This window comes from Rousettus aegyptiacus, unplaced genomic scaffold (assembly GCF_014176215.1).
Source record: "Rousettus aegyptiacus isolate mRouAeg1 unplaced genomic scaffold, mRouAeg1.p scaffold_m13_p_5, whole genome shotgun sequence".
Lineage (NCBI taxonomy): Eukaryota > Metazoa > Chordata > Mammalia > Chiroptera > Pteropodidae > Rousettus > Rousettus aegyptiacus.
The window spans coordinates 80,955,111-80,967,188 of record NW_023416308.1 but is presented as its reverse complement, the minus strand read 5'-3'; the positions used below and the strand labels follow the sequence as shown (position 1 = coordinate 80,967,188).

The following is a 12,078-nucleotide window of genomic DNA, read 5'->3' as shown; positions in this document are numbered from 1 at the left end:
TAAAGACAATGACCTCTCCCATTGGTTCCATTCTCAGGAGCTGAGAAGGAATGTCGAGATCTCTAGATAGAGCTCGAAGATCGTACTCTCTCTCTCTCTCTCTCTCTCTCTCCCTCTCTCCCCCTCCCTCCCTCCCTCCCCTCCCCTCCCCCTCCTCCTCCCCCTCTCTCTCTCCCTCTTTCTCTCTCTCTCAAAAATGAACAAATATATGTAAGGCATTCAGCACTGTGTCTGAAATATATGTGATAAATCATATCTGTGTTGCACTCACATCACTTAGAGCAAGCAGTCCCTGATACAGAGTAGGTCCACAATGACTAAATGTAGTACATCAGTGAATGAATAGTAGTAGTCTCTACAGGAAGGGAAAGACAAATTGATCAGGGAGAACAAGGATTCCTCTCTACCAGCTTGATTCTCATTTGAAGATACTCGCACATCTGGATCTGCAAGTTGGATAAAGGAGACAAACAGGTGCTATAAGAATTTCCTAGGCCATGAAAAGAATTACATAGGAAAGACAAAAAATAAGATATCTTCTTTAAATAGCACACTCTGGGAGCTACAGATGGCTATCAGGTACCATCAGAGAAGATGAACAACTTGTCCATGGTCATGAAGTTCACCAGTGTCAAGAATGTCTGAAGGTACTTTCCATGTCTTCATCATATAGGAATTCTCTATTTTCTCTGCAAAAGTATATTTTCCATTTACCCAGGACAAAGGCAGTTAGTTGTGGAGGAGGCAGGGGGAAAACTGGGCATGCCTGAGCCTTCACTTTAAATCTATTCATTCGTTTATTCAACAAGTATTTGTGGAATACCTACCATGTACCAGGCACCATACGAGGTGCTGGGAATATAAAGAGGAAAAGAGGATAAGAATCCTTGCTGCAATGTGGTGCGACTGTAGCTGATATTTTAGAACTCAGATAATAAGCAAATTAAAGAAGAAAACTATATCATATGTTAAATGGTAAAAAGCGTTTCCGACAAATTACAGGGAAATTGGAGGTAATCGAAGGAGATGCCACTTTCAATAGGATGATAGAGGAAGACAAATAAACCTACAACCTATGCTATTCAAGATGCCACTGTTCTAGCTAAGTTCTTAAGATTGTCTTGGATTCTATACGGTCTCTTTAACCATTAATTGGTTGTTGAATTAGCCATCATATCCACTGTAGACATATTGCTGCTACTCGTCTAGTCAAATACTATAGTGAATGGTAGGACACTCCTTGTGTTTAAAAAGATTTACAATACAGGCCTAACTGAATATTCTCTCAGGTGACTCCAAGATATCAGAGCAACATCCTCTAGGACAATCTATAGAAATCTAAAAAGAACGTCGATAATGTTCATCAGCAAGCAGTCCCCTCACCGAGGGCCCCAATCACAACCATTGCAAGTATCTCCCTCCAGGCTCTCTACTGGAGAAGGAATGAAGGCTTCCCCAACTTCTAGGTGCTTTCAGACATCTGAAAGGAGTGGGTCCAAGTACAAGGTTGAGTTATGTGAAAATGTCACTTTCTTAAGTCAAAAATGAGGGACTACCAGCAATTTCATACAGCTTAACCTATTTCATGGCTCAGAGTCAGGCTTGCCCTAGATGTCCTCATTGAACGCCTTCTGACTTAGCACATGAGAACTCATTTGAAAATAAAATGCAGACCTCAACAACTCAGGGCAGCCAAGAGTGCTGACAACACTTATACCTGCAGCAATGGGACCCAGAGCAAGTGAGCAGGGGGCTTGGGAGCCTCTGGAGCTCAGCACTGGCCAGTAACGATATGGGAAGCGGAGGGGTGAGATGAAGGGAATCACTCAATGGTAAAAACAACAGGGGAATGGGAAAGAAAAAGTGAAAGAGGTAATTGATTTGTTTAAAAATACACCCAGGGAAAAAATAATAACTCTTACATTGAGTTTAGTACAACCCTAAAACCAATACCTGACAAAGATGCACAAAAGAAGCAAGCACGTCCACAAAAACAATAACAAATAAGCAAGCAAACAAAACTATTGGTGAGTTCTTATATGAATGTAGTTGAAAACTCTTTATACTAATAAATTAAATATATCAGTATTAATAATACACCTTGACAAAGTAAGGTTTATTCCAAGACGCATGGATGTTTTAATATTAGTATATCATATTAGTGAATTAAAGAAGAAAAATTATGCAACATCTCAACAGAAAAGATACTAGATAAAATTCAATATCCATTCCTAATAAAACAATAATGTAACACTCAGAGAATTATCATTAATTCAAGATAAGGACAAGAATCCCTGCTATCGCTTCTATTATCAACAGTTTGCGAAGTTCTAGCCAATGCCATAAAATAAGAAAAATACATAAAAGTTAAAATTATTACCAAAAAAAGGGCAAAAATATGATTCTTCACAGAAGATATGATTGTTTTGCTGGAAATCAAAAACAACTAAGTGAATAACTACTAAAATTAATAAACAGGTAACTATAAATATGTAAAAATCAAAAACTACTACAAATCACATATCAAAAGATAACTCAATAAAAATAGGTAAAAAGCTAAAACACAAATTTTATAAGAGAAGGTATATGAAAAGCAAGAAAACATGCTTGACATTAGTAGTTGTAGAGAAAAACCACAATAAAATGCCATCGCTAGAATGGCTAAAATAAAAAGACAGCAACCCCAAATATTGGCAGGGATATGAGGCAACCAGAACTCACATGCACTGCTCGTAGGAATATAAAATAGTACAATCACTTTGAAAAAACATCTGCATGCCCTTTAAACATATATGTACCCTATGACCAAGTAATTTTACTTATAGATATTTCCCCAAGAGAAATAAAAACATGTTTACAAGTCCATTTACAGACACTACTCATACAGCTGTATTCATAGTAGCCAAAAATAAAAATAAAGAAAAAAAAACCCCCAAACTAGAAACAACCCAGATGTCCTAAAGCAGGAGAATGGATAAACAAATTCTGGTGTATTCATACAGTATAACATTACTCATTAAAAAAAAGGAACTTCTGATGTACTCCATATCATGAATGAATTGCAAAAAGATTACACTGAGCAAAAGAATTTCCCCACATGCAAAAGTATAAAGTACAAAACCAGGAAATTGTGGAGTCAAAAACTGGTTGATGTTGGGGTAGGGGCGGAGGGATTAACTGACTGAAACAGGGCACTACAGAACTTTATTAGATGAAGGAAATGCTCTATGCCTTGTTTTAAGTGATGGTGACATGGGTGAACACAAATGTCAAAACTCATCAAACTGAGCACTTACGATCTATACATTTTGTCAAACGTAAGTTATCTCAATTTAAAAACAGTATTTTCTACATATACCAGTGAATAAAGCATTTAAAAATAAAATAAAAAAGATCCCATTCTCAGTGGTGACAAAAATATAAAGTACATGAGAAAAAATTTTCAAGGAAATGAATCTGTATAAAGAAATTTTTAAAAATGTTATTAAATGACCTCCTTAAAAGACTGATGTAAATGGAGATATTACATTTTCCCAGATGGGATTATCTACTATTGTAAAGATGTTCATCTATACCAAAGCTGTATATAAATATAAGTAAATCTCAGAGCAATGTCGCAATTCATTTTTAAAACCTTTTCTAAATGATACAAAGGTTTTACTTGCAAGATTAAATGAATGAAACAACCAATCTTTTCATCATTTATAAAAATGAGAAATTTATCTTACAAGATAATAAAGTGTATTATTAAAAGGCTGTAATTATAGTATCAGCCTATTGCTACCAGAAAATATGAAAAAGAATAGAAATAAAACAAAGTACAAAAATAGACCAAAGCACACAAGCAGTCCTCTACTTTGGTACATCATTATCTTATAAAAACATACAGAATACAAATGCACAAAAACCAAAAAATACACATAGATATTACAAAGTGGCTTCTATTCTCTAAGAATTAAAAATTATATTCAAACTCTAATCACACAAGTTTTAACAATATGTTCCCAACATTTTCTTTCATTCACAATAGATCTCAGAAGTTCCCATCATGTGTGTGTGTGTGTGTGTGTGTGTGTGTGTGTGTGTGTGTGTGTTTGAGTGGGATGTAGGCTGCATTTTTGTAATTGCTTTGCTGAGACAATTTACATTCCATAAAATTCACCCATTTTAAGTGTAAAATTCAATGAATTTTAGTACATTTACAGAATTTTACAAACATCGCCACAATCTGATTTTAGAACATTTCCATCATTCTGAAAAGAAACCCCAAGCTCATTTACAGACACTACCCATTTCCACCCCTACTCCTAGACAACCACTAATCTACTTTGACTTTCTATAAGTGTGCCTTTCGTGGGCATTCTATATCAATAGATTGATACAGTATGTGTTCTATTGTGTCTCACTTTGAAATAAGGGCAAAATGAAATACATTTTAAATTAATTAATTAATTAAATTTATTTATTTATGCCTACAGCACCTGGTCTTCCTAGGTGGTCTCTCATCCATGTACTAACCAGGCCAGACCCTGCTTAGATGGGATCGGGCGTGTTAAGTGTGGCATGGCCATAGACCAAAATACATTTTTTAAACAATTATATAAATACAACTTATCAAATGAAGATGAAAATTCTGCTGAAATTGACCCATTTTATTAGTCACGTGAAATAGTTTTCAAGATCTTTATCAGCTGATACATCGAAATTCAAACTGGGTTATAAAAGGTAGTTTAGTGACGATGTACAAGGTTCAAATGTGCAAACTACATAAAAGTTAAAAATATGAGTGTTTTTTATGCGACAATATTGGTAGTTTATACATGCTGGTTTACTCACATGAGGTTGATATAACATTATTTGGGGAAATCAGTTAGGATCGCTAGCATATATGTACACCAAGTTCATTCCAAATGTATTCATTTTATTTATTTATTTATTTGTTTGTTAAATATTATTTTTTATTTATTTTTTAGGTGAGGTAATCCTTAGTTGACCTCACAGATTGCAAGGACCTTGTCAGTTTACAATGCCTTATTTTTTTATTTTTTACGCCTACAGCACCTGGTCTTCCTAGGTGGTCTTCCATCCAAGTACTAACCAGGCCCAATCCTGCTTAGCCTCCCAGATCAGACGGAATCAGGCTTGTTCAGGGTAGCATGGCGGTAGATGGTATTCAAATTTTAAAGCAGAGATTGCAGTTTAGATTGTGGCCTCTGGAATCAGACTATCTGGGTTTGATTCTGGGCTCTGGCACTCGCTGTGTGACCATGAGCAAGTCACTTTGCCTTTTTGTGTCTGTTTCTTCACTTGTAAAATGAGTTATAATAATATCACATGCCTCGTAGGGTTTTCGTGATGAACAACAATTATGCAAATTCCTAAAACAAGACCTGGCGAATGTTTATGTACTCAGTGAATGTTCTGGATGTTCTTTTGTTGTTAAAACAGGTGATTTTTATAATCTCAGCATAACTCCAAAGGCACAATTTCCAATGGTAGAACATTTACCAATGTCAAAAAGCAAACAAAGGCTGACACTTTTATCATCAAAGCGATCTTAAAAATTACTAAGAAAAAAAAAGTTAACCCTAATACAAAAACGAGTAAAAGACAGGTCACAAAAGAAAAACAAATGGTCAATAAACATGTAAAAAGATGTTTATCTTCATCAATATCATAAGAAACACAAATTGTGTCAAAATCATCATGCCATATTTTGCCTATGAGATTTGAAAATAAAACTATGATAACAGAAAAAATGTGGGAGGTCCACACTAACTAAAATATAACTATAACAACTAGAAAAAGCAAAAATTAAAACATGTAAGAAATCCCCTGAAAATATCAGTAAAGAGAAAGCAATGAGAACCAGAAGCCAATGAGAACTGTTGTTGAGAATACTCTGAAAAGAAAGTTTAGTCATTCATTTAATTAAAAAAAAAAATGTCACCCACAAGATGTCAGGCACAGCACAAGGTGCTAGATTTTGGGGTGAGCAAAGGCAAATCAAAGCATCCCCTGATCCTGCAGAGTTCCAATCCAGTTTACTCGAAAGTGCAAATAAAATACAACTTATAGTTAAAGAAAATGCAACTTTACCAGAACATGATATACCATAAAGTCTTAAAAATATTTTTAGCCTTGTAAAAACAAAAAATGACAAACGTGTTTTTCCCCCACTTTTTGACTGAAAAAAATATGAAATGTGCTTTCCTCCATAAATTGGGAAAATAAAAGATGTACTTTTTTAGACTGGGGTGTCTATTTTCCTGAAGTCTTCTGTTCCCATTCTCCCGCCCCATCTTAAGGGTTTCTAAGTTATTTCTTCATTCTTCCCCCTCTTTACAGTCATGAAAACAAAATTGCTTACACTCTATTATCATAGCTTTCCATCTTGTAAGCCTTCCTCTTATTACAGAGTTTCACTGCCCAAGGGAATTAGGGTGAGGTAAGGGTAGGGCAGGTCTGGGAGGAGAGAACCTAGATGCCTGAGGAACATGCTCATTCAGACACAGGAAGGCACAAAGCAAGAGACCCCTAGCGATCTGGAAAACCTGTTTGGGGAAGCAAGTCTTCATTCTCTGGATAGAAGGTTCAGTTTAGGACAGATTCTTTTTCTTCCCTTTCTCCCTCTAGCATTTGCATTCTCATCCATCTGTCACAGCTGCAGAGTTCCCCAGCCATGAAGGAATCTGACCCCAAAATCTATTTTAGACCTAGTGATGCCTTACATTTAACAGAAATAAATGTTACCAATGAAGCCGCCTAATTCTGCTCACACAGGTTTGAGTTTTCAACTGGGTCACGAGAGATCTTAGATATCTATATGAACTGTAGATAGGCCAGTGAAGGAACAGTAGAGAATTTCCAACATGCCAGTGAAAAACTGGAGATCATTTTTGTCTTTGCCACACTCTTCTAATTTTTCAAATTAAAGTGTCAGACAGATCTGGGGTTCAATCCCAAACTCAACTGTATGAGTTGGGGCAAATAATTTAATATTTGTTTCCACATCTGTTGAGTGAGGGTAATAGTATTTACTGGGTTTTTGTGATTATTAGAAACATTGTTCCCATTATTATTTTGAACAAAGTTATTGGATCAATGAAGAAAAATAAAGGTTTTTATTTCATCTTCACTTATTCTTCTTTGATGCTCTTCCTTCCTTTATATAGACCCAATTTTCTAGCATACTATTTTCCTTCTTTTTTTATTATTTATACATACAGCGCCTGGTCTTCCCAGGTGATCTCCTATCCAAGTACTAACCAGGCCCAACTCTGCTTAGCTTCCAAGATCAGACATTGGGCTTGTTCAGGGTAGCAGGGTCATAAACCATGGACTGTGGCTCCACTGGGGTGTGAACCCAGGACCTTCTGTGTGTAAAGCAGATGTGCTAACTGCTACACTATGGAACCACATCCAACTTTCTTTCTTTTCTAAAGAACTTCTTTTAACAATTTTTTTTTTGCAAGGCAGGTCTTCTGGCAACAAATTTCCTCAATTTTTCTTTGTCTGAGAAAGTTTTATTTCTCCTTCACTTTTGAAATATACAGGGTGAAAAATTCTAGGCTGGTGGGGTTTTTTCTCTCAACTCTTAAAATATTTCACTCTACTCTCTTCTTGCTTGCAAGGTCTCTGAAGAGAAGTAGAATGTAACCATTATGTTTGTTACTCTATAGATAGGTGTTTTTCCTCTGGCTTCTTTCCAGAGTTTATCTTTGATTTTCTGTAGTTTGAAAAATGATATGCACAGGTGTAGTTCTTTTGAAATTCATCCTGCATGGTGTTCTCTGGGCTTCCTGGATCTATGGTTTGGTGTATAAAACTAATTCGGGGAAATTCTCAGTTATTATTGTTTCAAATATTTCTTCTGTTTCTTTCTTCTCCTAATTACACATATGTTATGCCTTTTGTTGTTGTCCCACAGTCTTTAGATATTCTGTTCTTGTTTATTTTTTTGTTCCCCAGTTTTTTTCTCTTTGCTTTTTAGTTTTAGAGTATTCTGTTGAGATCTCTTCAAATTCAGATTCTTTCCTCAGCTGTGGCCAGTCTATTAATAGGCCCATCAAAAGCATTCTTTATTTATGCTACAGCGATTTTTATCTTTAGCATTTCTTCTTTGTTCTTTTTTAGGATTTCTATCTTGGGTTATGTCCTGATTTTGTTAGGCTCCTGTCAGGGTGCTTATTAGGAAAACTAGGAGGAGTAGGTTTGGGGATTCTGGTTATCTATCTGAAAATTACTCTATCAGGTGTTTACTTCTCATTGCCTCACTATCTTTAGGTGATGTTCAGAGAAGTTGGTGTCCAATTATGACTGGACACCATCTGTATTACCTTGCTTGGGGAGACAAAGTTTAGTAATACCAATAATTTAAAACATTTTTATTATCAGGTTAAAGACCAGTGTAAACTTAATATTATTTTTGTCTTATGCTGGTATCTGTATCCTGTATTTCCAAATTACTAGACATTGCTACTGTCTTCCTAATCTCTCAATGTAAGACAAAAATAACAAAGGTCCTTGTGAATAACTCTAGATATCTTATAATCTCTTCTCTACATAACCAGCCTGAGGGTTATTTTTAAAATGCAAATAATTTCATGTCATTCTTTTCCTACAAATCCTTCAGTAGGTTTCCACTGTTGCTTGAAGGGAAAAAAAATCCCAAATACTTAACACAGCTTATCTTTTCATCATGAAATGCTCTTTCCACAACTTCTCCTTAGTGCTCTTCTTTGGATGACCTTCTATTCACACTTCAGCCTCAGCAGAAACACTACTTCTCTGGGGAAACTTTCCCTGACTCCTAAGACCAAGTTTCACCCACTTGTCACAGGTTCCTAGAATACGTGGTATTTTTTATTGTACCACTTCTCACAATTTAAAATAACGAACTATAATGATTTGTTGAATATCTGCCTCCCCTTGCAGTTGATATACCAGAAACCCAGCACATAGCAGCAGAGTGCCTGGACCATAGTAAGCAAACAACATGGAATTGTGAAATGCATGAATTAGCAAGTTTTAAAATCACAACTAGGAAAAAAATGAAGGAAAAATAATTATCCTACTGCATGTGGGGCTTCAATTACTGATTATCACAATTACTTTTAATTGCATCTGCTATAAAATGTGACATTTGTCTTAAAAAACTCATTTAATAAGGTTCAAATAGTGGTTTTCCTTACTACCTCAAAAACTCTCAAGTCAGAGGTTTGAGTAAATCGCAAGGGGAAAGGAGCATTAGTGTAGAACAGCAGGACATCTTCTACTCTTTCTCTCCCTGGGGGGCTTGATTACATGGAATCGAAGTCCTAATGGGAGAGAGAGAAGAAAAGGAACAGAAGAGGCGAAGCCCCCAAACCAGGCCAGGGGTGCTTAGGCTACAGACTTGATGCTAACTGTTCATAGTTGACAACACTCAAGTACAAAAGTAGCCATTTTTCCCAAGGGAGGATCTAGATGCTGAATGTCAGAGTTGTAAAGGTGTTAAAATTTCAAGAACTAGAAAGATGACTCAAGTTTGAGGATGCAAACAGCAGACTCGCCAAACATTTCAGGCTTTCTTTCTAGAACTACAATTGAGATTCAGGCAATTGGAATTGCTTCTTCCAACCTCTGACAAGCTCATTATCATTTGTTGACTTTAACTACAGTGACTAATCTCAGCTCTTGGACAGGCTCAAACACACTGTCAGTTATCTCAGCCTAGACCTGAGACAGTTAATGAGCGCACAAAAAACTATCATCCTACTGGAATGATTTAGGTTTGATTCTCAAATGAAATCCAAGACAAGACTTGAGTGCAACCAATCAGGTTTAAATAAGGAATATTCCTATTTGTATAGAACCCTGGACCTGGCTCACTGTGGCAGACACAAGTCATCAGTAAGAACAAGAATGGGCCCCAAGGAGCTCTTGGGATAAATAGAGAGACAAGACACATAACACAAAGAACACAACTGTACACTCGTTATGACAATCCTGGAACTCCAATTCAAGCTCCACTGGACAAGTTCCACCAAGGCTGATAAGGCTCCTTTTCTCCATATATTATTTGACCAGATGATCTCTAAGGTCAATTCCATCAATTTTACCACCCTGCCCCATTCCTTAACTCAATAATAGCATAGAAGAGATGTCTCAAGGCAGAGGCTGAGTATCTGTTCAATTCTCTAATTGATAAATCAGATAATAACCACAGTAGAAATATATGGAAGAAGTTAAAGTAACCTGCATCAAATGGATGCTTCTATTCCTTCTGGTTAAGGAAGGCAGGGAACAATTTAAGGGAAAAGTAGGATTTGAGTTGAAGCCAAAAACAACAACAACAACAACAACAACAACAACAACAGAAGAGAAAGGAGAGGAAGAATAAAAGGTAAGTACAACACAGCACTTCCCTAATGTTTTGTGTTGCAGCAAACATAGAAAGCCGCATCTGTAGTGCACACTAGTATACATCAGTGAGGTATGGAGGTATGGCTGGAGGCGAGGGGAGCCCACCTGGCCTCCCAAAAGCTGAGGGGAAATCAGTATTTCAGCACACCTGTAGGCCATCTGTGGTACACCTGTGTCCTACAGTGTGCCAGCTGGGAAACTCAAGTTCAGGAGTCTGATAGCAGGAAAGAACAAACTGTCTCTTTCAGATTTCAGGTAGGGTCAGGTATGGAAGTGTGCAAGAGGAGGAGCTTGGAGAAAACCAATGAAAATGTATTTTTCTACCTCGATGTGGACCTTGAAAAAAAAAAATAACAGTGTTTATTCAAATGCCTACTCTATTATAGGTGCTAGTCCAAGCACTAACTCATTTCTTCTTGAAAACAACTGCATAGCTGGATACAAGTATGAATCTTTTCCACATGGTAAAACTGAGGCACAGAGAGAAATGGCAGCCGTAGCATTTATGGAAGAGCAGCTTGAGAGAGTGTCCCCAAGCAACAATGCTGTCACTGTGGAAGGTGAGGTGACAGTGCCAAGTAAGATGATGAAGGTATCTCCACTGCCCCTGAACATTGAAGTCCAGCTCTTCTACCTCTGAGAACAAACTATACAGCGCCAAGGTGGGCCCCACATGTGACAAGCTTCTCGCCAAGAAAAAGTAAAGCAGGTGAAAACATCAACTGGCTGAGAACATGGGGAAGCAGGACCTTGAATTATTCAACGTACTCAACAGCCTTTCAGAACTGAGGAAGGGGTCGTGTGTCTGATTAGAGCACATCCAAGCCTCAGCACGTGGAATCTAACAGGAAAGCTCCAGTGCAGGAGCCCTCAGCATATGTCCTCCAACTCAAGTTTGTGGGGTGAGTGAGCACAGGTGACAAGTCTAGGGAAGAAGATACATGTTGGTCTCGCCAGAGTTTGGAACATCAGATTCATCAATGCCCGGAGACATGTATGTTTGTAAACTGATGGCCTGATTAAAAGTGGTCTACAGATATGTTTTATAATTTAGCATAAGAGCAATGGAGAGCCAAGGATGTATTTTAAGCAAGAGAGTGAAATGGTTGTTATGTGGATCACCATGGCTGCAGTCTAGGTAATGAACTAGAAAGGAGACAAGGAGGTGACTTAGATCAGGGGTGTCTAAAAAGACACCCCTCCAGAACTTGACAGAAATCTGCCATCTAACTCCGCAGAAGAGCTGCTCATGGGGAGGTGTCTCACCAGAGGCACTGTGCTGCAAAACTGCCTAAGGGGGTGCCAGGGGAAGCTGCTGGCCACTACTGACTCCTGTGCATTGCAGAGACCAAGTGCTGGAGAGGTCACCTGTGTTGTGGAGTCTGGAACTGAAGCAGCTGCCAACACTGCAGGAAAAGGGCACTAAGGAGGCTGCATTAGCTGCAGGACCTGTGCTCCCTGAAGGAGCCTGAGCACAGGAGAGCATCAGAACTAGGAAGAAAAACATCCCCTTGCACTGCCTCTCCAGCGCCCTCTAGTGACAGAGCTTAATATTGTGCCAGGTGGAAACAAACAAATTTTAAGTCCCAACTCTAGTTTTCCAGAGCAGGCAATGAAGGATGAATTTGGAGTTGAGAGGAAATATATTTATAACTGCACATACAGTATAAA

At 37.6% G+C, this 12,078-nt stretch overlaps 1 protein-coding gene and 1 pseudogene across 3 annotated transcripts in view; both read right to left on the bottom strand.

Annotated features, from left to right (window-relative positions):
* The window catches only part of SYT9 (synaptotagmin 9), a 162,571-nt gene that overhangs the window by 67,473 nt on the left and 83,020 nt on the right, over positions 1–12,078 (bottom strand). The window lies entirely within an intron of this gene.
* Positions 5,050–5,168, bottom strand: LOC118603175 (annotated as a pseudogene).